Below are 26,772 nucleotides of genomic sequence, written 5' to 3'. Positions count from 1 at the left end.
TGCCAAAGGAGAGGCAGAGTCTGGCTCATGGTGTCCAGGATGGAGCAATGCAACCAGACACAGAGGGAAGTGTTTCAGAGGAATGAAGAAGTGGTTGGGTGAATTTGGGGAAGATTCAAGGGTAGAGGTAGAGGAGTTGACCTTCTGGGAGAGAGTGAGTTTCTGGGTCTGGGGATTCCTGGACATTCTCATGTTCAGGCACAAGGCAGTGTTGTCCTCAAGCGCTTATGAGGTGTGGACTCAAGTGTGGAGCCCAGGGGTTGGGATGGCTAAGAGACACAGGTGTAGATCCTGGTCCCACAAGACTTTGACACAACTGGAAAAACAAGGCAGAACAACAGTTCTAGGTAGCAAATGCAAGAGACTTTTTTTTTTTTTCACGGTATTTGATAAATGGGAGCCCGTTGTGCGTGGGTGTCGGACTGGAGTTACATCTGCCTCACAAGAGGGCAAGATGGCCTCACCGGTATGTATCCTCTAATCCTGATTTGTCTTAAGCACCTTATGGGTTTGGAAGCCATTCTATACCAAATTCCTCTTCTGACCCCCACAGCACCCCCTGAGGTCGGCAGCCAGGTTATTGCTCTTCACATTATGTAGATGAGGAATCCCAAGTTCAAAGACGCTAAATGACTTTCAGGTATTATTTAGACTCCCCTCCCCACCTCTTTGCTTAAGACTCATACAAACGTGACAGCTGCCATGGTTAATGGACAAGGGGTAGGATTTCTGGAACAGGGCATGTGACTGCACCCCCCTCCCAGGGCTTGCCACGCTTTCTGGGCACCCAGGGTTTCCCTCCATGGGTTCCACAGGGAAGGAGGGTCCCATGGAGTGGTGCATCACAGCAATTCCTCCCATGACACTGGGTGTTTCTCTGAGCCCTGCCGATTAACAGCGAGGCTCTTGGAGCTTAGACAGGATGGGTTCATTTCCCGTCCCTACCTCTCCATCCACCTCTTGTCACCCAGGTCTGCCCTCCATGGATTGCAGGATGAAAGGGCCCACGAGAGACAGATAAGTCAAGCTTAGGGGCTCTTGCCCGAGAGAAAAACAAAGCATGGCGGGGTGGTGGCAGAATGCCATGGCCCTGGGAGGTTGCTAGCTTTGATCTCCTGATTCTTTAAAGGGGTTTATTAACTATCAGTAAAGAGCAGAGAAGCAGATCTGAGCATGCCTTTTCCAAAGGCGCTCACTTCTCTTCCGTCCCCTCCACGCACGCTTGTCTGAAGGCGCGGCCAAGCCAACCTCACTTCAAACAGCTTTACATCTCCGGCGCCCAAATTGACGATGTTAAGTTCCCTCATCCAAGGCCTTGGCCCTTTCTTCAAGGGCTCCTGCTCTGTCGAGGGCCCTGTGGATCAAAGCCTCTTTGATGTTTACTTACTATATTTGTGGATTCTTTCTAACAACCACCTTCAAGAGGCAGGAATGCAGCCTGCCAGGAGGGGGCCGGTGGAAGTACAAGCTGTGAGGAGGCGCACTGAGCTCTCGCGAACAATGGGCTCTTGCCTGAGACTCTGAGACTGTAGAGAAGCCTCCATGTGCTGATGACGGACAGAGTTAACCAGCCCATTATAATGGCACGAGCATTGTTCATGGCCAGAACGATGCAATTGCTGACAGTTCTTATTATATTTTCCATTGACTTCTTATACCCATCTAAAGTCCATTAGCAGGGACTCCTAGTGAGAAAAGGATGCTGGGGTTCCTGCACTGAGCCCAGGAAAGCATGGTAGGGGGGTGGGGGCAGAAGATGCTGGACGGATTTAGGCCAAACATTCCCATTGGTTTTGCTGCACCGCCCCGCTAAGCCCTCAGGGAAACAGAGGGGGTATAAATCTCCTAGAGATTTAGAGAGCGGGTCCACCTATTGAATCCAGATCATCTGTGTTGGCTGTTTTTCACCACCCCAACTCAACCCATCCTATGTCACATAATGAGTCACCCCCAGGGTGGCTGCCCGAGGAAAGAGGCCATATGTACAGTCATTATAAGTAGGATTCTCACTGACCATGTTTGATTTTTGCAAATGAGCAGGAAAAGAATTTTTTAGAAACCTGATTAATAAAAGAAATGGAGGATGAGCAATTTCTCAATGTATTTGGCTCATTTAATTTGACACGTGTGGGTTAGTCTTAATTATTTAGGCAGCTATATTACGAGGCGCTAATAAGCACACTGCAGAAATGTACTGAGTGAGAGCGCTCTCCGACTGAGTCCTTACCGAGAAGTGGGGAGAAGCCACTGGGATCTTTGCAAGAATGAGCAGGTTGGAGAATTAGTGAAGTGAGAATGAGATATCTATCCACATATGAAAATTTGGGATGTTCTTCAGAGAGATTTGCAGAGCTAAATTAGAGGTCACTGGGTTTGCATGAGGAAGCAGGCCAGAGGGGCTGAAGTGGGGGAGGGGAGGAGACTGTAGAAGCCCAAGTGGGTAGGCGGTGTGTTGTCAAAGGCACTGAGCAGAGAGAGGGCCAGGGGGAAGCAGGAAGTCACCACCATATCTTGGGGCAACTCTACCCCACCAGGCTAACCAGGCTCTTAGGGGAGAGATGATAGAATGCGACACAAAGAACAGGAATCTTTCACTTTGTGAGCTAGACCAGGTGCCAGACCGCCACTGTCCTTGTCACACAGCACTGGGACCGAAGGTGGAGTCAGAACACAGATGCCCATTTTAACAGCAAGATACCAGGGTCTTCTCCACGGAGACCTTGGGGCTGCAGCCTTTGGCTGAGCACTTATCAGTAGCAGAACCACCGGATGCACTGACTGTGTCTTTGGAAAACGATGAACGTGAATCCAGTCATCCTGGCTTAAAAGGAGAGTTCACAGCAAAGAAGTCCAGGGTCACCTGCAGATAGGATGGGGAAGGCGCTGTCTAAGGAGAGCAAAAGCTTAAGAAATACTACTGTGCAAGGAAGCGTTTATGGGGAAAGGGCCTGTTTCTTGAGGGAAGGGCAGGCACCCCAGGGACTCCTGGCTTCTAGACTGTGAGCAACAGAAGGGTTGGGATTGTGCCGTTTTCAGCTCTGAGTCCCTGGTCCCGAGCACAGTGCCTGGCACCTGGCAGGGGCTCAGGGACAGTCTTCTGATTCAATGAAAGGGCCAAGCACAGACTCCTGGGTAATGACCCGCACCCTCCTCCCCTCGCCCAGGTCAGAATCAAATCAGGTGGGCTGAGATGTCGCACAACGGAGTAAGTTAGGGGAGGGTGGTTGCCGAGTGAATGAAAGTCGTAATTCATTGGAAGAGAAGTCTAGGAAACGTGAGATTTCCCTCTGGGAGGAATAAAAAGGGACGACTTTATAAATGGAACCGTTTTCCTTCAGTTTCACAGGGTGAAGATGGGACTTTTTCTAGCCTTAGGATTTCTTTATTCTTAGTAGTAATAACAATGATGCAGTGCTGTTACTTCACATTTGCGGGACTCTTGGTTTTTCACGATGCTGTCATACTCACTACCTTATTAGTGGCTCACAGTAGCTCCGTGAAGTAGACGAGGAAGAATGGTCTATTTCCTCCGTGTTGGTTTCAGACACCGAGGCTCAGAGAAGTAAAAGGACAGTTCAAGGCCAAAGCACTAGCTGATAATAGCACGCAGACTAGCATCCAGGTCTGATTTCTAGCTTAGCTCTCAGGGTAGGGTCTGGGATCCCAGGGCTGCCGATGCTGCGGTTCAAGACAATAGAGGACACAGGCCGGCGGTCCTGGCTGGGCCCGTGTTTCGGTTGGACTATGTCTCTCCCCGGGGCTCCCCCACCGATTTACAAGTGGAAGTACCACAGGATGTGACTTTGTCTGAAGAGAAGGTCTTGACAGAGAGAATCAAGTTAAAATGGCCATTAGGGGGGCCCGAAGCCAATGTGACCGGTGTCCTCATAAAAAGGGGAAATTTGGAGGCAGACACACACACGCACACACAGAGGGAGGATGCCATATGAACACAAAGTCGGCCGTCTACAAGCCAAGAGAGAGGCCTGGAACAGATTCTTCTCTCACAGACCTCAGAAGGAAGCCACAAGCCAGATTTGCATTTCATAAAGATCATTCCAGCACTGGTGCAGACGACGGATGCGTGGGGGTAAGCCCAGACAAGAGAGCACAGTTGTTCGACGGCTGCCATCCTCCTGGTGAGTGATGACGGACTGACATCTGCTCCCTGTCCCTGCTCTCAGAAGACAGCCTGAGATCCGAGAGCAAGTGCAAGGACCCTGAGCTTTCTCAGGGGGATATTCAGAGCCTCTATCTCCCTGCCACCTTGACACAGGAGAGCAGGAGAGGGGCTACAAATAGCTCACCAGATGGTTCCTTAGACCATATGGAGAAGGCGTCAGCTGGACCTGGCTGGAGTCACAGGGAGGCCATGTGTGTTTCGAAACCATCGGTCCTGGCTGGAGCCCGGCTCCAGCACGGCAGAGTGAACCACACGCAGGGCTTCTCTGCGTGCTTTCATATTCTCATTTATAAAATGTGGATATGGAGAGTAAGACCCTCTGCTCGTGGTTAATATGAAAATCAGAGGCACTTGGGAAAGGGCGCCTAGGATCAAGTAGCTGATAAGGACGAGAGCAAGAACCAGAAACGCAATATCAGATTGGGGGCTAGTGACCATCAGATTCGTCCTGCCCCTTCTTTACAGGTGTGAAAGGGAAGACGCATCCAAGGTGATATAAAGAACTTCCCGGCGGCATTCTCTGGAGGCTCGCGTGGTAGCCACAAGCTGAGGGGCTGGAAGAGGAAGCAAGTCAGGAAGGCCAACCAGGTGGGTGTAGCAGCAAGGCTAAGGTGCTGGGGATGGAGAAATAGTGATGAAACTGAAAGACATTCTGGGGAAGAGACAATGGGCTGAGTGTCAGAGTGACTCAAGCAGAGGAAGGGGCAGATGCCCAGGGTAGATTTAATCAGGCAGAAGGGGGGGGGGCAGAAACAACTGACCAAGGCAGTCGGTTCAGGCATGGGGTGATAAGGTGCATTGCTGGACTTCTGGTGTTTGAGGTGATGGGGTTCCCAAGTGAAGGGGTCCTGGATGATTACACGAGCAGGAGTTTAGATCTGAAGAAATACATTCGTAATCGGCTTTACTGACCTCAGAGTGCAGATGTCTTGGTCTGTAGACCAATTTGTTATGTAACGAATGAGATAAAAAGCAGTGGGATAGGATGAGCAGACTCTGCCACAGGGAATATCAGGCATGTATTAACAAAGTGGGACAGGTAGGATCTCCGATCCACAGACTCCCATCGAGACGCTACCACGTGTAAGACACAAACACGGAAGGTCAGCTTCCCTTCACAATGAGATCACAGTCCAGTCGATTCTGCAAGGCATATACTTGCAAAGAGGTGAACAAAAATCAAACACAATAGTTCAGGAAAGCAAAGGGTCACGAACAGCATGCGAGTTATTTCCACATGCATGGCCATAGCTGTTGCAGGAGCCCCGAGGAGGAAAAGGAGCTGCGGGTCTTGGGGTGAACCTTTCCCCAGGACCTTGAAGGCTGGAGATTTGTCTGGGGGTGCCTTTGTTGGGTATCCACACCGACGGCCTGACTCATGGGTGATGGGCCATCAAAAGGCCCTCTGCCAGGATGCCGGGCTGATCACCGTGTGCCAGAGTGTTACGTCTGGAAAGTTCTCACCTTGATTCTGCTAATCCTGCTTTCTGCTTCAATTCTGTTTCATCCTGTTTGCAGCATTATAGCTCACATCCCAGGCAATAATCATGCCCAGAAATCATGCAGAGATCACAGTTTTCTGATCAACCTCTCTAGTAAAGAGGCCTGAAGAGAGGAATAGCAAAGGTTTATTAATCCTAACTAGTGCCTGGCTCCGGCCCTCCAGGACAAGTAATAAATGTTTAATAGCCCAATAATACCTGTTTCATAATTTTTGACTCTCATTGCTTGCTAATTCTAAGTTTATTAAAGAACTATAAACTTTACATTGTTGTAAAGACATAATGGCTATTTCATTACCCATTTGAGTTAATTATATTAGAACTAAGTTCCCCCCATTCATATTAAGTATCAGTTAGTTGTTTTAAATTATTGATTTGTATTTAATTAACTATGCTATTACATCCCAATTAAATTCTTGTAAGAGAAACCTGAAACAGCTATTGTCTTAAGTTTTTAAAATCATGAATTGCATGAAAAACTCAAGGGGGCTTGCCCTCTTTTAGGAAGGGTTAACAATCATCGTGATGATTTCAAAGAGTCTTTGTGACCACCAGGCCATCCTCGCTACCTCCTGCAGGGAGCACAGCTCCCTCAAACACCTGATGGTAAGGAGCGTGTAGCTTCACGCACCAATAGCAGGGACTAACACTGGGGAAGCCCTCCAGGCGCCCACCCCTGCCTTCCATTTACTGGCTGGCATGATGCTATCCACAGGGTGGCCAAGGCAGGCAGTCGATCAACAACTCCTCACTACCAGCTGTGGGGCCCATGTTCGTCTATGTTGCCCCTGGCCGCGGATCCCACAGACCTGCAGGAAGTCTGGTGCCCATGTGGTCATCACTCCTCTGGCTTCCCCAAATTCCTGCTCCACTGGCCCGACTCTATACATTGTGGTCAAGACACATCAGCCATTTACTGAGTAGCGAAGGGCATTTTACTTTTCTCATCTTGTTTCCCCTTCACATGGACCTTGTAAGGACAGGTGTTATTATTCTTCCCTTTATTTATAAAGAAATAGACATTTTAGAGGGCTATGGAGTTCACCCAGGGTCCCTGAACTATTGAGTGGCGAAGCTTGGGTCCATCTGTCTGCCTAACAGCCTGTCTGGTGCCCCTTGCCACGCTCTGTTGTCAGTTCTCTGGGAGATACGCTCCTCACCAGCTGAGTCTCAGCCCACCGGGCTGGCTCTCTGAGACCTTGTCTGGCTCTTGTCATCCTTCTTTTCATGGAAGGTTGGGCTCATCTTCTATCCTCAGACACTGCCTGGGGTCTTTCTCCCAACTCTCATCGCTTGGAATTCCAACATGGCCACCAATTGACTCAGAATGTGGCCTTCCTCTGGGCCACTGGGACATCAATGCAGGCCCCAGGGTTGGCAGACTGTCCCCCACTCCTGTGCACTCTGGAATTGGGACATAGGCTACCCCAGCCCCTGGGGGCTGGATGCAGCCTGGCCTTGTCCCTTTCCACTGGCTGGTATCACCTGGGGCCGAGCTCACTGAATTCGCCATCACAATTAAAATTGCCATTTACTGATTGCTTATGATTGATTAGTCTCTGGGTTAGGCACTTTGCATGCATTATCTTCTTTAATCATAAAAATTCTCTGAAGTATTATTTTTCCTATCTGATAAAATGGGAAACTGATAATCCGAAAGATTCAATAACTCACTCAGGGTCATACAGCTAGTAAGTGTTGAAGCCGGCAAACCTGATTAGGAGTGAGGTTCTTTGGATGACTGGGATAATATCTTTGTGAGAGGCGCAGGGGATCGGGGAGAGTTTAATAATGTTGGTTGAAGAATTTTATGGAAACAGTTTTATCACATGTGCAAGATTACCTCAGCCATCTCTGGTTTAAGATGTCTGATCCCAGGGGGTTAATTGCTCTGTGAGGGAATATGACAGAGAAACAGGATCATGAAGGCCATTCCTCCCCCTGGCCTGTCATCACTCTACTTATCCTGTGAGGAACAGGGACTGCTGAAGGCCATATGCCTGCAAGGCTTTTAGACTTTTCCTAAGAGAAAGTTGGAATTGGTGAGTAATGTTTGAATGGGACCAGATGCTTGACAGCTGTATGCCCTCTCCCTAGGGAGGCTCAGCCTGGTACAGCCAGTCAATCACAGCTAGGAGTGCAGGCAGAAAGAGGACATCTCTTTTCCCTTTATTCCTTTAGGACCAACAGAGTCCCCAAAGGACTAAGACTGAGGGCCATGAAGAAGCCTTCAAAGTCTCCCCTTACACCCACGCACCCCTACCCCATCCCCTGTACTTCTCTTGAGGCCCAGATCTTTGGGAAGGTAGAGGCCCAATAAAATGCTCTGAATATAAATTTGATACATGGATTTAATCTTCACATGGATTCCTGACGATACGGATTATTAGCCCCATTGTACAGGTGAGGCTCAGCGAAGTTGAGTCATTTAGCTGAAGTCACACAGCTGGGAAGTGCAGAAGTCAGCACCAAAATCTAGGCTCATTTGATCCCAGAGCCCAGGCTGTGCTGTTTTGCTGGGATGTAGTTTAGATGCTGAGCACACAGCCTAGGTGGGAAGAGACCCCGGTGGGAATAAGGGGACCACGTGCGTTCAGAGGGTGCTGGCCAATGGAGTCATGGGCATTGTTGCCAGGTGGCTGGGGGTGCTGAGAAGTCCTTGTGGGGAAGGATTGGTTGCCTCCTGGGGAGACAGGGAGGTAGGGGCAGGGCAGGGAAGCATGGAGAGCGGCTACTGTTTACTTACGAGTTTGCAAACCTCTTTGTCACCCATTTATGACCTCAATAAAATCATAAATGCGGAAGATTAACCAAGAGAGTCCCATAAGGGCCACAAGCTGGCCTTAAGGCATTTATCAGTGGAGTCAGCTAGGAATGGCCAGCCTCTGCCCTCGGGCCCACGTCCTGCTGAAAAGAGCATGGTTGGGGGGACTGGGGGCAGACTTCTGCTCTCACCTGGCACAAGGCAAGGGGGCAGAAGAGGGAAACAATGTCCTGGGAGTTGGGGGAGTGTATAGAGTGTAGGGCCATCCAACCTGGCAGCCCCCCCAGAACAGAGGATGAGGGGGGCTGGGATGATATGACAGAGCGAGAGAGCACATGCTCCCAGACTATAAGGTCCTGGAGCTGGAAGGGGGTCGGTTAAGCCTCAGTGGGCTGGTGATGTCCTCTCTACTTTCTGGGTAGAAAGCTGAACAGGAGGGAGGCCAGGGGATGGCATGCTTTTGCTCCCAGACAAATAAATCTGAGCTGCCTCTTCACAGTCCGGTAGCTATGCCTTGCCTTACAGCAGGGGCCGTGTCCTCCAGAAACTGCACACCTTCACGGGGGCAGGAGAAAGCAGGGCTGGGAGCATGGAGCCCCTCCCTGCTCTGTCCCTCCTCAGGGGCGTCCTGAACAAGGCCCAGCCCCTGCCTGCTAACTGGGGTGGTCCTGGGAGCGGAGGCCAGAGAGGAGCCGAGGCCAGGGGGTGGGCCGGACCTTGGCCTCCAGGGCAGTGCAGATCCTCCCGCTGCTGCCCCAGCCCACACGGCAAGGAAGGAAAGCAGGCGCTGGGGTTCGAAGAGCTGGCGGAGAAGGCGAGGGAGCCCCTGCTGTCCTCCCATTACTGAAATCCTCCTTGAGCCTCACACACCCCATTACAACTCTGTATCTTATAATTAAATTGAATCTGCCAGTTACCTCTCAGCACGGCAGCAATTCACGCTCATTGGAGGCTTTCTTTGTTTATTTTTATTTATTTATTTATTTAGTAATTATTTATCTAGCTATCCATGTAGCTCCACAGAGGAACTTGCGCCACATCTCTTTTGCTTTTGAAAATGAGGGTGTGCGAATGCAGTCTCTCCTAGTTGGTATGTGGGGGCAGGAGGGCAGGGCTGGTGTGGTGAGCCGTTGCTGGGGGATGCCTCTGGGAGAGGGTTAGGGTGAATGCCACAGGCTGGTTCTACCCCCTTGTTCTTGCCCAAGATGCCTTATAGAAGGTCCGTGAATTCCAGAAAGCTCCACAGAATCCCCTTGCCCTGGAGGGACTGCAACATGGGTCAGAGGACGTGCTTGTGACACGGTATCAGCAGCTAACACACCCACAGGGCTTTGAAGTCCTTCCATGCCAGATACAAGTTCTCCTTGAACCCTCACAGGACATGAGACGTTCCTGGAAGGGGGCAGGCACCGAGGATCAGAGAGGTTCAGAGACTTGCCCGAAGTCACCCAGCTGGTCATGGCTGAGTTGGGATTTGAACACAAGGCTTGGGGTAAAACCTAGCCTTTCCATCTTCCCCAGAGCCCCAGATCCAAGCTGGCGGCCCAGTAGCAGAAATCACAGCAACTTTCTTCTCTTTAATGCTCATCTTTCAGCATGAGGGGGCAAAGGAGAGCCAGAGAGCTTTGATTAGGAATCAACCCCAAACAGATCCAGGGGAGTGATTCTGAACCGCCAGCCATCACTTAATAAGAACATGAAAGTTTACTCGCCACAAGGCCATCCCAGTGGGAGGCTGATTGCTATCAGGCCTGCCAGGCACTGCAGACACCCTGCACATCGATAGCTGAGTCCCAGAGACGGGACCCCATTCGGGCCATCCAGCCAGCAGCCCCACCAGAGCAGAGGACGGCGATGGCTAGGATAGTACGAGGGAGAATGCCCAGGCTCCCGTATTATAGTGAGAGAGTGGGAAGGAATTCCAGACTCCAGCTGACGCCTCAGACAAATCTCCTCTGAAGAGAAAGTGGTATATTCACCACCATTCACCACCCCCTCCTTTGCCTACCTGCCCCCACCAACCTGCTAGTTGGATCATCTGTGGGCCGTTTCAGACTTCTCGGAGCAGGGACGGGCGGTGCCACCACAGACCTGTGTCCACACTGACAGCTCCTGGTCTGCCTTGGAGCCTGGGAACTCACGGGTTTTAGTGCATGGAGGCAGTGGCAGGCCACGTGTGTCTGTGACCTGTTTACCCGCAAGAAACCATGAGGGACCTTGACTCTGGCTTTATCCTGACCACAGAGGATGTCATAGCCATGTGAAGGAGGCTGGTGGCCCAGGCCTAAGCTACGGAAGGATTTACATCTCTTGTTGGTCTGGAGAAGGTTCTCTGGTTGGAAGACACTGTGAGGTAACCTGGTCCAACACAAGCACCATCTTTAAACTGCGGGGACTGGGGAGTGGGATGTTCACAGATGTCCTGGCTTATGGGGTTTGGATAGGACAGCCAGTCCTATCCAGTCCCTCCCCTGGCTCCCTATCCAGTCCCTCCCCTGGCTCCTGAGGCTGAGAGAAGCCATCCCAGGAAGCTTGGAGCCTTGGGCCCACAGGTCTTGTGACATCTCACACAGTAGTGTGGCCTTTTCTTTTCTTTTCTCTTTTTAGAAAAAGATTATTTATTTATTTTATTTGAGAGAGAGAGAGAGTGCGTGCAGTGGGAGGGACAGAAGGGGAAGGAGAGAGAGAGAATCTCAAGCACACTCTGCTGAGCACGGAGCCCGACTCTGAGATCATGACCTGAGCTGAAGCCAGGAGTCGGACATTTAACCGACCAAGCCACCCAGGGGCCCTAGTAGTGTGGCCTTTGGATCTGAGACGTCTACCTTCATTTCCTCAGTCTGTGAAACAGAGACTGCTGAGCTGCGGTGAGAAGTGGGGATAATGTGTGCAGAAAGCTGGAGGGGAAGGTGAGGACAGGTGTGTTCCTATGACCTGTCCACACCTACGGGACAAAGGCTGGACATATCGTAAGTGCCCTACGAACAAGAGTCACAAAAATAACAACATAATATATTATCATAAAGAGCCCGGGTGTGCTGAAAGCCAGACCGAGAATAAAATACTCTAAGCCTGCGGTGTAGCTGGAGGGCTCTGGGTCTGGTTTGAGTAAAGGCTCGTCTACTGTTGTAGAGACAATGTCCACCCCCGTTCAGTGGACAGCAGCGCCCAGCTCTCAGGAAGGGGCGGGCTCCTCGTGGTTTAGAGGGGCTTACCAGCCCTCGCTTGCACGGTAGTGTAGGTCTAAGGCTGGTGTTTTGTAGAATCGGAGGAGCTGAGGGGCCTGAAAATGGTCATTGTCAACCTGGCCAGCAGTTACTGAACGACCGCAGAGTGAACACAGGGCAAAAACTGGGTATTGGAGTAGAAAGAAGGTTAAGGTTAAGGTTCACCGTTGGAATCTTATAAACCAGCCAAGGAATTAGAACAAATCCAGTGAAAGACTCAGATAAAGGTCCTCTCATTCAGTGGGAGCGGTGATGAAAGGCTCTACCTGGCACCTCTCAGACCCACATGGAAGGAAGTGCCCAGCTCCGTAAGCCATTCTTTTTTTTCAGAGAGGGAGGGGGAGGGGCAAAGGGAGAGGGAGACTCTTAAGCAGGCTCCACACCCAGCTCAGATTCCAACGCGGGGCTTGATCTACGACCCTGAGATCATGACGCAAGGGAAACCAAGAGTTGGACACTTAACCGACAGAGCCACCCAGGCGCCCAGCCATTCTGTAAGGGTCACAGGACAAACCCAGCAGCCCCCAGAGGAGGGTGTCAGGCCAGCAGGGGTCTGTAAGTCTGGCCACAAGATGCACAGGTGAAGAACCAGGTTGTATATACAGGTGGGAAAGAGAAAAGACTGACCACGGGGCTTTAGGGGAATGGGTCTGGACTGGGTGGTGGGGATTATAAGGAGGTGGGTTTCATTTCAGTAGAAGGAAGAAGCTGTCTTCAGTGCAAGGTGCTAGGGTCTCTTCGCAAAGACTCAGGCCAGACTGGAGCCCCAGGGACTGCAGGCCTTTGTCCCGTTCTGGGGCAGAGGCTGCAGCCACAGAATGGGGCTCTAGGACCCGTTTGGAAGCGCTGACTATGTGCCTCTCTTCCCCTCTCTGCATTCAGTGATGCCACATTGGCAGCCTCATGCCAGTCATAGTGGGAGGATTTACAGCAAGGAAAATGACAAAGCTGCCATCAAGGCTCTTCCCCCGCATGCTCTCCCTCCCTCCCGAGGGCTGGTTGACCAGCACACCCCTGGCTGAGCTTTAACATTTGAGGAGAGGCCCGTTTACCCTGGTTCTGGCTTCGAGGTCTTTCACACATGGGATTGAGGGCCTCCACCTGTGGTGTCTGCTTCACTTCAAGTGGGTCATCATCCCTCCGTGTCTCATCCTGTGTTTGCTGACCACTGACTGACCTGAAGCTGCTGAGGTCCAGCCAGAGAGCGTGCCTGGTGGACGGCCCTGAAAGCTCATGTAGTTCAGTCTCTCCCCTCCTAGCAGAGCTGCCCCTCCATCATTCCAGAAAGGTCACGACTGACTTGCCTTTAACATCTTCGGGTGGGGGAGGCACTCACAATCTCTGCCTGGCCAGCATCTGCTGACGGCAGCAAGTCCTTCCAGGTGCTTCTGTGGAAGCCTGCCATTGCATGTTAAGCAAACACTTGGAAGACTGGGAAGACAGATTTCTTCCTATCCATTGTTACCAGGGTATCAGTAAATAGCAGGGGGGGGGGTGAGATCCTGAAGATAAGATGTTCCACCCTGGGGCTCCCCTGGGCAGTGGCACAAAACAGCTAACACGTATCGCCAGGCACAGCGCTAAACACTTCCTATAAATGATCTCATTTAATTCTTACACGCGTCCTGTGAAGAGGCACTGCGATGATCCTGGTTTTGCCATTGATGACAACGGGGCTCAGGAAGGTTGAATCCTTTGCCTATGGCAGCATCATCTCTGAATCCGGTCTGAGTTCTCTGAAATCCTGGTCCCCGCTCCCTGCCCCCAGGTGCACGATTTTATGTCTCGCAAATCCAGATCTCCTGTTCACACTATGGGGGTGAGGAGGTGGGCAGCTCCAAGTGTCCGTCTTGTGAGGAACCGTCCCCCCCAGCGTTCCCCGAGGAGCATTCTGCACAGTGAAAGGAATGAGGGCTCAGAGGCTGCTGAGTCAGCGCACCATCACCCGAGTCCCTCCTCCGCAGGGAAGGCGGGCTGCCATGGCGTGGGCGGCCGCAGAAGCCCAAAGCTCTGGGGACCGGCCGCCAGGGCCTGCTTGCCCCTCTTCTCTGTGCTCCCTGCCAGAGTGGAGCCAAGGCATCTGTGGGGACCAAGCTCCACGTCAGACACCAGTGACCCTGGGCCCTGCTGTGTGCCTCCTGGCTTGGGGCAGACGCCAGCCTGATTTTCCTGGGAACCTGCCTCTGCTCTAATTCCCTGGGTGATCTTGGGGGAGTCACCTGCTCTTTCTGGGACTCAATTTCCTCATTTGCAAAACAGAGGGCTTGAACTAGGGCAGGGGACTTAACCTGGTGTCTGGGGGGCACCTCTGGGAGCCTCCATCAGGTCTTCTCATGCTCTTCTGAATATGCATACAAAACTGAGTGTGTAGGCATTCTTCTAGGAGAGAACCATGGCTTTGGCGTGTTCTCAAACGGGCTGATGCTTCTTCCCCACCCAAACTAACAGTGTCTCACCAAAGAGATTGCTAAGATTCCTCCAGCTTTAGGATTTGTTGGGTCTGAGAAGCCCCCTTCCTTGCTGACCATAGCTCAGAAATGAAGCTGCCTGTAGGGAACTGAGGGCCATGGAAGGACTCCTCCTACTTTTTACCAATGCATTATTTATTTTTTTCCCTGAGTGTTGGGAGCTCTGTGGGATGAGGTCTAACTCCAGTTTCAGCCCCTGGCATCACACCCAGGCGAGGCGGCTCTCCCGCACTTCTTTCTGTATCTCCACCCCCGAAACTGGGGGCACTTAGTTCACGCAGGGCCAGACTGCCCTGGGGCTCAGCTGGGAAGGCTCCCTTTCCTTGTGGGTTGGGCACGAACCGTGGCTCTGGAAGCCAGGATGTGTGACTGGAAGGCCGAGTGCACCCGTATTTTAAGCACCGCCCATGTAGCCAGCCTATTCAGTTCTCACACTGTTTGCACTAGATTCACCCACGTTTCTTTGTGTATTTTCTTATGCCTCTGGTCTTGTGTACCTATTTGATCTCGTGCATGAGTCAGAAATGTCATAGAATGTTAGAACCGGAAGGGAACTTAGAAATCGCCCCATTCACTCTTGTACGGAGGAGGAAACGAACACTCAGAGGAGTGAAGTTATTTCCCCAGAGCTGCAGAGCTCCGTCCTTGCCTTTCCTGTCCTGGGGGCGCCCTGAGCAGCAGGGATGACTGCCTGCCTTTCTCCCCAGTCTTGTTTCCTAACTGGCCCTCTGCCCTACCACAGGGCTGGTCACGTGACTAGGTGATCCCAGTTCTGAGCCTGCGACCTGGTCTTTGTGATGGGGATTCTTACACTGTCCTCCAACACCTCATCCCACTCCTAGTTCAAGACCCCCTCAGGAAACTCCTTCTCCACTCCTTCTCCCACCCATCCCTGCAGGCGGGCATGTGCTCCTCTGGACCCCCATGCCTCGCACATCGCTTGCTCTGAGACTCTCTATGGATCCTTGCCTCACCCTTGTGACTGTGAGGCGGGGACCTGCTCAAATGATCCATGCATCTCTCCTACCTAGCCCAGAGCCTGGCATACAGCAGGCACTCAATAAATGCTTATATTGGATGAGTGGCCAAGCAGACTGGGGCAATCTAGCCTTCCGTCTGACAGATCGCCAACTGATCTGGCACTTCCCTTCCAAACCTTGGGAGCCCAGGTAAGGGCTCAGGTCCGAGAGTTTATCTGGGGGTTTGAGAACCAGACTCTGCATAGCTTCTGCTCTCATAGCCCTTTTTTCTGTTTTCTAGAAATGTGCCGTAAGTCAGCCTCGGATGCGGGTCAGCCTTATACGGTTAAGCGTCAAGTCATTCAGGTTTACATCTTTGATTTTTTTCTCTTCATCATTCACTTGCTCAGTCACTCACGCCGTATTTGTTGAGAGCACACGATGAGTCGGTTCCGGTTGCTATGGATACTGTGTGAACAAGACAGACAATTTTTGCTTTCCCGAGCTTCTGTTTTAGACAGCATCTATTTAGTTCCTTTCCCTTACACATCACTTAGTGGGAGAAAGTGTCACATCACTTGGACAAGTCACCGGGCCTCAGCATCTCCATCTGCAAAATGCTGTCACTGGAGCCTCGCTGGAGCTGGCAGTAAGCGTCGGGCGCCGCAGCCCGGCCCTGCGCGGGGCTGCTCTGAGCGTGGGTGCACATGCTCATGGGGGCGTGTTCATCTGCTTCCTCTCTTCCCTTTCTGTGCTTTGTTTCTGGAGGCATATTGAGAGGGCCCTTTTTAATCAGCTGAGGAGGAGAAGACTTCAGAACCACGGATTAGGTTCTCTGTGCTGAGATTGCAAAACAAAGTGTTTGCTGAGCACCTACTCCATGCTGGGCACCGTTCCACACAGTTATGCCGTTCATTGCACATAGAAGTGGTGAGGAAGCTGCCAGTCTATTTCTCAGATGGGAAAACTGAGGCACAGAGGGGCTAACGGGCTGGCTCACCGTCCCATAGCACGTCATTGGCAGTGGAGCAGGCTGAGAACCCACGGCTTTCTCACCCACCGCCCCTCAACATCCGGGGGACACTTGCCCCCAAGGCGGGGAGGCTCTGCTGGAGTGGAAGGAAGAGGGGACTGGAATGTCACCGAGTCCTCTTTCAATAAAGGACTCAGCATTATGTTTGTCTTGGCAGCGTTTCGTATCGACCCGGTGTGTGGCACATGGATTAAGTATGCAGTTGGGTGGTCTTTAAAGGATGAACATTTTCTCTAGGATCAATAAGCCGAGTGAGTTTGGGTCTAAATTCATCAAAATGTCACCCGAGAGAAATTCAGTCTCTGGACTTCTGCACTCAGTTGGGTCGATGGCAGAGGGCAGGATCCAGGGAACACGGGTCTCTGGAAGGAGAAGATCCGGGCATCTTTGGACCTCTGTGAGTCCAAGACCTTGGAGGGGGAGTCCTACCTGGAGACCAGCATCCTAGAAACTGGCCATCTCTCCTGTGTTTTAGATTCCATCCTTGCCTTCGGGGAGAGTAGCAAAGTGGCATGACTGTTTGAGGCCAAACGGCTACCGTGTCTGGATCGAACCCGAGGCCCGGGCTCTGTTCCCCAACACATGCCACCTTTATGAAGTAGTAGCCAGAGAAGGTCTATGCCAGGGCTCGCCAAGGGCACTGAGAGGCAGCCTCTCTGCCAGCCCTCCGTGGCTCTGGAAGATGAACAGGTAGAGACGAAATAGGTGATGGCAGTATGGCTTCTAGTGATTTCCACCAAGAGCCCTTGGAATTTCTCACTTGGGAGGGTAGTTAGCTCCCCAACACAGGTGAGTATAAAACCCAATTTCTTAAATTCCACGCGGGGCCAGGGGAGCTCAGGCTGCTCTGTCAACTACGACCTCCTCAGGTACCTGGGACTGAGATCCTCATTTCCTTAAATCATCCTGCTTGTCGTCTGAGCTTTTATCCCTCTGATCTACTTATTAGATTTCTACTGGGCCTTTGCTCAGCAGAGCACTCAGGGTCTCCAGGACCCACTCTCTCCTTTAACTAGTAACTTCTCTCATGAACCATACAGGGCACCGGAGGAAGCTGGAAGCCGGCAGGAGGGGAGAACTGGAGAGACGAAGCATGAGGGACAGGGATAGAGGGAACAAGAGGATGCACACAGACACCCACACAACATTGGCCCCACGGGGACGACTCCCTGAGCGGGAGAGCCTTTGTGTCTTTCTCAGTATCTAGATTTGCGCCTGGATCTCAATGACACTTGCAGGTTCCCACTGCTGGTAACCTGGTTCCCAGAGCCCCTCTCTGCTCCCATGGTTCCCCACCGCTCTTTACCTTTGTGTTAAGGTTATCTGTCCAACTCATCTGTCTGCCTGTTTGCTTGGATCTTGAAGTCTTTAAAAATAGTGCACGTGGACGGGGCCAGACATTGGATGAAAACTGAAAGTATAAAGTATACAGATGTACAGGGCTCATTTCAGCTCTCCAGGGGCCCCCCACAGCTGGGACACAGGATGCACACCCAAAGGGCATCCAAGAGTCACTGTGCTGGTCTGGCCGGGGAGGGCTTCATGGAGGAGGTGCAACTAGAACTGGTCCACATAAGATGTTGGGGACCATTCAGGAGAGGGGGGAGAACATTCGAGAAGGGAGGAATTCAAGGAGGGTTGAAGGTTCAGGGTGGGAATGGGCAAGGGGGAGCAAGGATTGCGGCAGCCAGGCAGGATCTGTGCAAGGAAGTCTAGAAAGAGAAGTTGAGGCATATTGTGGAGGGCTGTGAATGCGGAGGGTAGAGCTGGAATTGCCTCTCCTCCTGCGATGGAGAGTCTCCAGCTTGCCCAGATCAAACCCCATGTGGTTCCGGGCATTCATGCACTGGCCTCCTGGTGAGACTCCTGTGGCAAGGCGTCTGGCATGGTGTTTGTGCACCCTGGCCAAGCAGGGCCACGTGTGACCTGGGACTGCTCTGCTCTGTCTTCCTCTCTGAGTCCAGCAAGGAAGAACCAGCCCCAGACTCTTCAGGTTTGAGGGACCCTCTGTCTGCCCTGGCCATGGCCTGATCCAGGAGTCTCTACTTGAGCCAGGATTAGGTCTCAGAACCAGAGGAAGACACTTGTACTTGGACAGCGTCTGATGTTCTGATAAGGAAGGGAGAGATTCACCTGAGGAAGAAGGGGGATGGTGCCGGAAAGGGGACTCTTACTGAGTCCCTGTAATAGACCAGACCTGGCCTCGTGGCTTCGTGGTTATCTGGGGTAGGTATTCAGTCTCATTGCACAGATGGGGAAACAGACTCCTGGGAGTCAAGCACCCACGCCAAAGTCATACAGCTAAGTGGCAGAGGGCTTGGAGCCCAAGTCTGCCTGATCCCAGAGCCAGGCTCCTCCCCTTTATTTGTCCCTAGTCTGCCTGTGTGGTTCCTGTGGACTTCCTGGACTATTGTGAGCAAATGATTGACCCTTTCTGGCCTTCAAGCGTCTGGTCTCTCCGACGAGGGTGTGAACTCTCAGTCGGCCTCCCTGCTCAGATTAGACCCGGGGCTCCCTCCCCCACGACTGCCTTCTCCGAGGATGGGCTGTTTGCTACGGGGCCTGGGTTTCTCCAGCAGCACCTGTGACTGCTTTTCCCAGCCTTGCTAAGCCCCGGTTTGTGCTTCTGCCTTCAGTGTTTTGTGAGAGTTGGTATCAGAACGCACTCCCTTGATGCTGCCGGAAGCAATAATCCAGACACGGTCCGAGGCTTTAGTAGAAATCCTCCGCTACGGCGGAAGAAAGCGAGCCGGCAAAGCAAGGATTTCAGCAGATGCAAAATCTGCCCATTTACCTTCCTATTCTAGGCTCAGCGGGGACGGCCAAGACGCGGCGGGCCCCCTCCGCTCCAGGTCTCCCCGAGGGGTGAGAGCCTAACGCAGAGGTCTCCAGACTCCTGCAGGCCTATAGTCCCGTGGGGACAGAAAAGGGGTCACCACGTATTCCCCTTCTGCACCCAGATGGAGATTCTATTGTGTGCTGGCCACACAACAGGCCAGTGCTCCCCGCAGTCACTCATTTTCCTATTGAGTCCTCACAACATTGACACAGAAGTAGGATTATCCTTAGTTTTGGTATGAGGCTCAGACGGCTTAAGTAGCTTGTCCAACGTCACACAACCAGTAAATGACAGAGCAGAGAAGGGCTGCTCCTTCCTGACCGGGATACTGCTCTCTGGTCTTGGGGGTCCGCCTCTTCCATCCCTCTGCCCTGTCGGACACCAGCTCCTTGTCATCACGGAAAATTACTCTGACAGGTCTACCTGCTCCCCTGGCCCTACCCCTCCCGTGTGCGAGTGGAGCCTCCTCCGTTGGACACACCGGTCTGTGGTCACAGACCCTCCTCCTGTCCTCAGCTGGGGTGGAGTCCTTCAGAACCGAGGGGGTTGTGCGCCTCCTAGGGAAAATAAGTTCCTGCTCTAGGCTTGCTAGCAGCTCTAGGGCAACGCGTTATCTTTCCAAAATGAGGTTTTGCATTTCTGAGACTCTGAAACCTGCAGAGTCGCAACATTGCCGGCCTTCTTCCTTGCACAGGTTAGCTGGGGTCACGGCCAACGCTGAGCTGCTTACTGGCCACCCTCCACCCCTCAGGCATAACGGTCTTGTCCGGAGCCCCAGCCCCTCCTGCCCGGCCTACTGGGAGTGTCTCTCTCACTCTCCATCTATATATTTACACATATAGTTGCGGAACGAATGCACAAAGGAGTCCAGCGTCATGAATATAGCACGCGGTATGGAGTTTGACTGACGGAGCTTCGAATCCCAGCTCCACCCCTTGTCCGTTGCACAATCCTAGGCAAGACATTGAACTCCTCTGTGTGCCCTCTCCCTTCTTTGTAAAATGCAAATATTGACACCAGTCACCTCAAAGAGCCCGCCACGTCTCGGCTGTCCCCGCTGGGGGCTAAAACGAGATCAGGCCCTTAGCACGGGGCCTGGCACACAGCGAGGGCTCCATAAAAGGAGGCCCTTGCTTACTTCTCTGTGGCCCGTGGAGAGGCCTGTCTTCTCAGTTTGGAAAATGACAGCCCGCAGCTGCCAGGTAGGGACGCTCAGCCAGTGAGCGGGGCCTCCGAGGAGGCTGCTGGTGACTGTAGTCTCTGAGAAGGCATTACAGGCCACTGTTTTAATCAATACCGTGTTATTTCCTCCGTGTTGTCTATCCCCATGTTTATTATGTGTAAATGGGGTTTTTCAACGATGCGAATGTGTTAGCTTAATGTAGCCGACATTCAGCGTGTGCAGTCTCGTGGCTGCCCCTCAGGACCTCCAGGAAAATGAGACCATGTATCCGCCACAAAGCCGTCCTCACGAGTGAAATTTGAGAAATACCAGTCTGTGGCGATCAGGGCACCCGGTGCGTGACTGCGGGCGTGGGCTGGGTGTTCAAGGAGGGAAAGAAATAACCCACATGGGCTCTGGGACCCCGGTCCAGCTCCTAGAGAGAGAAGGTGGTCGTAGCTGATGGCCTGGAAGTGGGGTGTTGGGGTTCCTAGCTCTTTGCCGTCCAGATGTGGATTCTACCCCTACATGGTCTGGCCAGCCCCTATTCACATTCCCTAGCACTGCCTGCCCTGGCATGTGTCAAAGCTCACCCTCTCTGACAGCTGTTCCTCGTGCTCCTGGATTCTTGCATGATCCCCTTCCTCCTTTCCCTTCCATGGCCCTCAGTCCGAAAATCCATTTTGCACATATTTCTGTGGGTTGGTGCCAGTCCTGTAAGCTTGGCTCGGCCTTGCTGTCTAGGCAAGCTGAGTAGAGCAAAGGTCATTTTCCCAAGTTTTCCACATGGGCTCAACTGTCCCCTCATACCAGGGTTGCCCAGAATAATGAGTACCAGCCCTCCCAGCTCCTCTCCTTCTGTCTCACTGGGCTGAACCTGGACGGGGGTGGCGTGGACGGGTTCATGAAGACCTGGGAGCACCTTCCCCACCCTGACATCATTAAAGTTGCAGGTGGGACGCCACCACCACGCATGTCTCACAAGCAATGGGCCGGAACCCCAATAATGGCCTTTGAACTCAACAACATCAGCTATCAGAAAACTCTGGGTTCATTTGTGTATCTCTCTGGAAAGCATTGCAAAGGAATTAACCTTTGCCAAGACAGTTTGTGGAATGTTATCAACAGGAGGTACTTTTATCCTCTGTTTTCTTAATAGTGTTTGGAAGCAGAGGCCTGGATTGGAAAGTGCTGGATTTTCCACCTTCATGCCAAATGGCGAAGAGGGCTCCGGGGAGGCTGCCTGTAAGAAATGTGGGAACGAAGGGATCTAGGCAGCACTTCACGCCTGTCTGTTCATCTGTCCATGATGCTTGTCAAACTCTGGGGGTCCATCGAGCTTTAAAAGGTACTCCATAAATGTAAATGGCCGCTGTTATCATTAAGCCCCGTCTGTGCGTCTTAAACCTTCCGCACAAAACGCGTTTGGGGTTGGGCTTTGGCTTCCCTTCACTGCCTGGGAGATATGAAGGAGGTGTTTTTCTTGGCAAATAAATATGATATCATAAGCCCTGGCAGGATTCCAACCTGAGTAATGGCCGTCTGCCTTCCTAATTCCCTCAGCAGCTTGGAACAGGAACATTATTCTTTACTTCCTCTCTTTAAAAACAAACTCTCTATTGGAGAGCATTACTCAGCCGCAGGATCCCTCCCCTACGTGGCTGCATTTCCAAGACGGGGACGTGAAGGATGAGCTCAGATTACAGTACACGTTTGGGAAAACACAGCAAGACGTTTGGCCCCGAAAAGGCACCTGAGGATCTTGAATTATAGAGGCCACTCTCCACGTGTCCTTGCTCATGAGGGACACAGAGACAAAATCGATAAGAATCACATTGCCTGGTGTTGCCATGTTCCCGGTCTAAATCATTATGGAATAACTAGGTAACTAGGTAATCCAAGAGGGGCTGGACGTTCACGGTCAAGTGCAAAGTCATCTTGCTTAGTATGCGCCCTCCCCCCGCCCCCCGGGGTTGAGCATGAACATGAGGCAGCGGGTGGCAGGGTGTGTCTTGTGGCTTCTCTACTCAAATGGGCATGGGCTCCTCAGAGTGTATAACTCCCCTCATGCTTTGCTTGTCATTCAGTCTTTATAACAACACCCTGAGACAGGTAGCCTTCATTGTATGAACCTGAAACTAAGGCTCAGAGAGATTGATTAGACAACTGTTCAGAGTCACACAATCTATGCAGCAGACTTGAGCCTGAACTCGGGTCTTTGGCTTCAAGTCCAGTTTTTATGATGGCCAATCAAGCCTCACCACCTTATCTGGGCCGTGAGGATTTCGGTGCTACCGCTTGCCCATACTGAAGTAGCTATTCCAAGGTTGTACCTCCCATCACTTGTAGTGATGTGGACCCTAGGTCCTGGCTTCCCATCACTTGTAGTGATGTAGTGATGTGGACCCTAGGTCCTGGCTTCCCATCACTTGTAGTGATGTAGTGATGTGGACCCTAGGTCCTGGTTTTCCATCACTTGTAGTGATGTGGACCCTAGGTCCTGGCTTCCCATCACTTGTAGTGATGTGGACCCTAGGTCCTGGTTTTCCATCACTTGTAGTGATGTGGACCCTAGGTCCTGGCTTCCCATCACTTGTAGTGATGTAGTGATGTGGACCCTAGGTCCTGGCTTCCCATCACTTGTAGTGATGTAGTGATGTGGACCCTAGGTCCTGGTTTCCCATCACTTGTAGTGATGTGGACCCTAGGTCCTGGCTTCCCATCACTTGTAGTGATGTAGTGATGTGGACCCTAGGTCCTGGCTTCCCATCACTTGTAGTGATGTAGTGATGTGGACCCTAGGTCCTGGTTTCCCATCACTTGTAGTGATGTAGTGATGTGGACCCTAGGTCCTGGCTTCCCATCACTTGTAGTGATATAGTGATGTGGACCCTAGGTCCTGGCTTCCCATCACTTGTAGTGATGTAGTGATGTGGACCCTAGGTCCTGGCTTCCCATCACTTGTAGTGATGTAGTGATGTGGACCCTAGGTCCTGGTTTCCCATCACTTGTAGTGATGTAGTGATGTGGACCCTAGGTCCTGGCTTCCCATCACTTGTAGTGATATAGTGATGTGGACCCTAGGTCCTGGCTTCCCATCACTTGTAGTGATGTAGTGATGTGGACCCTAGGTCCTGGTTTCCCATCACTTGTAGTGATGTGGACCCTAGGTCCTGGCTTCCCATCACTTGTAGTGATGTAGTGATGTGGACCCTAGGTCCTGGCATCCCATCACTTGTAGTGATGTAGTGATGTGGACCCTAGGTCCTGGCTTCCCATCACTTGTAGTGATGTGGACCCTAGGTCCTGGCATCCCATCACTTGTAGTGATGTAGTGATGTGGACCCTAGGTCCTGGTTTCCCATCACTTGTAGTGATGTAGTGATGTGGACCCTAGGTCCTGGCTTCCCATCACTTGTAGTGATGTGGACCCTAGGTCCTGGCTTTCCATCACTTGTAGTGATGTAGTGATGTGGACCCTAGGTCCTGGTTTCCCATCACTTGTAGTGATGTAGTGATGTGGACCCTAGGTCCTGGCTTCCCATCACTTGTAGTGATGTAGTGATGTGGACCCTAGGTCCTGGTTTCCCATCACTTGTAGTGATGTGGACCCTAGGTCCTGGTTTCCCATCACTTGTAGTGATGTAGTGATGTGGACCCTAGGTCCTGGTTTCCCATCACTGGGCCACTGGTCTGCTGGAGGCTCATTGAGGCCACTTGGTTAGACAAGGAGGACACCTGGCTAGCTCACGGTGTGGTCTGGAAGCAGGTATGTGGCAAAGGCTCTGAAAGTGTTGGGAGAAGGGCAAATGAGTGTGTGAATGCTCGGGGTTGTTCATTCATCCAATGAACATGTATTGGGCAATGGCTAGGTTGAGGGACACACTTAAAAACAAGAAAGAGTCGGTTCCCTCAAGGAGCGGGTAGTTCAGTGAGACAGATGGGTCAGCAGACAATTACAATACAGCATGATGAATGTCCTGAGGAGTCTAGACTGCCCTGATGATGTGCAGGGAGAGCTGTTAACCAGACATGGCACTTCGCAGGGAATGTTCACAGGGGACAGGACATCTAAGCTGAGACCTGAGGGACGAATAGGAAACCCGCTGATGAAGATGGGGCTGAGGAGGGTTCCGGGCTGAGGAGACAGCATGTGCAAATGCAGAGGTCCGAAAGAGAACGTTATGTGCAGGGGTGGCATGCCCAGTCTGGGCTGGAGAGGAGTTGGAGAGGGAGTGGTGGGCAGCAGGCCGTGAGGTCGGCTGGAGCAGGTCACAGACCCAAGTATGTGTCTTCTCCATCAGGTGTATGAGTCCATGGAACCACCATGTCTCCCAGACCACCGCTACTCCCTTATGCCAACCTGTAGCCTGGAGGGTCTTCATTTTGCCTTGGACTCCTCAGCCTTTCATTGTATGTGAAGGAAGAGCCCGAAATGCACCCAAACCAGAGTAGATAGCACCGACCCTGGAGTCAAAAACCAAAAACCAAAATCCAAAAAAAACCCAGGAAAAAAAAAGGCAACCCAAACCCCAACCACCCCCCTGCTGTGCTTTATCTAACTGCAGGACAGTAATCTGGGAGTTGTTCATTTAGCATACTTCGCCTTCTGAATGGCTTTTACTTTCCCCTAAATTGAAACTGCAGTACAATATATGTGAATGATTAGCCTGTGTAATACATTCCTGCAAATTTAGATTAGGAATGATTATGACTTAAGTAAAATAGTTGAACACAATCCTCATTGCTGTCTATCTTTTCTCTTCTTGCTCGTGTTCATGGGGGCGACTGACCGCAAGGGATGAATAAACGAAGGGAGAGCCGGGGTCTGGGTGCAGAAAGGGGCTGAGGTCCGTCTTTGGAGGGCTTCGAGAAGGAGGAAGAAGCTGACCTGAGAAGATGTGGGATCTGGGGCACAGGAAGAGAGCACTGGCCCAGGAGGCACGTCGGGGAGAAGTCCAGGCTCTGCCATTTGCTAGCTGTGTGACTTGAAGCAAGTTACTTACACTCTCTGAGTCTTACTTTTTCCACGAGCAAAATGGGCTTTATCATTCCTGGCTCACGGGATGGTTTTGGGTGGAATATGATCAGGGATGTGAGAGCAACACTGCGTCAGGGCCAGGGTTCAGATGGGGAGCCAAAGTCCTGGCCAAGTTCCAGCTCTATCACTTACTAAACTCTTACCACCCTTACTAGAACTGTGTGACCTAGGCCTTCATTATTCAGCCTCCCAGAGCCCCAGTTTCCAGAATGGGAGTAAGTGCACTTGGCCAGGCGTATCCTTGGGGAGAAGATGGAATGGGATTTTCCAAGTTAAAAGTGACTTGCAGGGACACCTGGGTGGCTCAGTCACTTGAGCGTCTGGCTCTTGGTTTTGGCTCAGGTTATGATCCCAGGGTCCTGGGATAGAGCCCCTTCTTGGGCTCCCCGCTCAGCGGAGAGTCTGCTTGTCTCCCTCTCCCTCTGCTCTTCGCCCTGCTCCGGCACTCACTCTTTCTCTAAAATAAGTGGATGGATCTTTGAAAGGAAAAGAAAAAAAAAAAAGTGACTTGCTCGTTGTTGGGCACCTGGAAGGGCTGCCCTGGCTGGGAGGGGCGGGAACAGGTGCCCGGGGAAGGCTGGGGTCTCCTTCGCTAAAATAACAACCTGGCGTGGTTTGGTGGAACCTTGCTGGGGGGTTCTTGGCAGGGAGGGGAAGGAGACACACCTACAGGGAAGGTTTCCCTTAGAGTCCAAAGCCCTGCCCTGGCCCTGGGCTCCCAGTCTTGCTTACTCTGCTCCACCCACCACCCAGTCTCCTCCCCTAAGAGGCACACTGTAGCATTCCGTATAACCAACTTCTGTATTATGTTTTTATTTAGGGTCTGTCCCCCCTAGTTCAGAGGACTTTTTATTCCCCGATAGACCCCAAGCACCAGAACACAGCCTGGCAGTTAGTAGGTACTCAGGAAATATGTGTCCAATGAATGGATTTATGAGTGAAGCTAGAATTCGGTCTCCTGAGAAGAGCTGAGGTGAGGTCGGGGAGACAGTGGGAGAACGGGGGAAAACCGAGGGCATCTGTCACCCCAGCAGGGAGCTTACTGCAGGGAGAAAGAAATAACAGCAATTTGGCGCGTGGAACCCGGCACCCATTCTTCAGGGGAGCCACAAGCCCCCAGGATCTTTCTGGAATCCCTGGGCACTGGCAACTGGCTGCAGAGCCCAGGTCCCTCCCAGCAACCTGACAAAATGCCTTCTAATCAGAGCAATTACTGCAGCCCTGAGCCGCTGCCTCTCGAGGTGTCTGCTCCCTGCGGCTCTGGCTGGAGATGATATTTCTCTTCTGTTCTTCATGACAACAGGGACAACAAATAACGGGACGGCAGATGAAGGGCCCTCCAAACCCTCCAGAGCTGGAGGCTGGGCTAGCCCTGCGTCTGCATGGAGGGGAAGAAAAGTGACTCCCTGACATGGCGCACAGCCACCCTCTAAATCTTCTAGAACTTGGTCTGTGGCCACTTCGTCCATGACGATTGTCCCTCTCAGCCAAGGAAGCAGGGCCATGGCAGCCAGCCACCTGCCCACCCACCTGCTGGCAGAGTGGGCACCAGCTCTATTGCCGAGGGCTCAGGGTCCTTGGGAAACTGATAAGC

The 26,772-nt window shown here is 52.0% G+C and overlaps 1 protein-coding gene and 1 long non-coding RNA gene across 3 annotated transcripts in view; one reads left to right on the top strand and one right to left on the bottom strand.

Annotated features, from left to right (window-relative positions):
- Positions 1-24,798, top strand: part of LOC148108794 (uncharacterized) — a 108,903-nt gene extending 84,105 nt beyond the window's left edge. Inside the window, exons 3-4 of the long non-coding RNA XR_015726973.1 lie at positions 21,297-21,485; positions 24,442-24,798. This is a non-coding gene — a long non-coding RNA (uncharacterized LOC148108794). The remainder of the gene's footprint in view (positions 1-21,296; positions 21,486-24,441) is intronic.
- KIRREL3 (kirre like nephrin family adhesion molecule 3) overlaps positions 1-26,772 on the bottom strand; it is a 532,688-nt gene that overhangs the window by 123,847 nt on the left and 382,069 nt on the right. The window lies entirely within an intron of this gene.

Source organism: Ursus americanus, chromosome 16 (assembly GCF_024610735.1).
Source record: "Ursus americanus isolate L20-20 chromosome 16, mUrsAme1.1.p, whole genome shotgun sequence".
NCBI classification, from domain to species: Eukaryota; Metazoa; Chordata; class Mammalia; order Carnivora; family Ursidae; genus Ursus; species Ursus americanus.
Note: the sequence above shows the minus strand (reverse complement) of the source record. Positions and strands in the feature narration are given on the sequence as shown.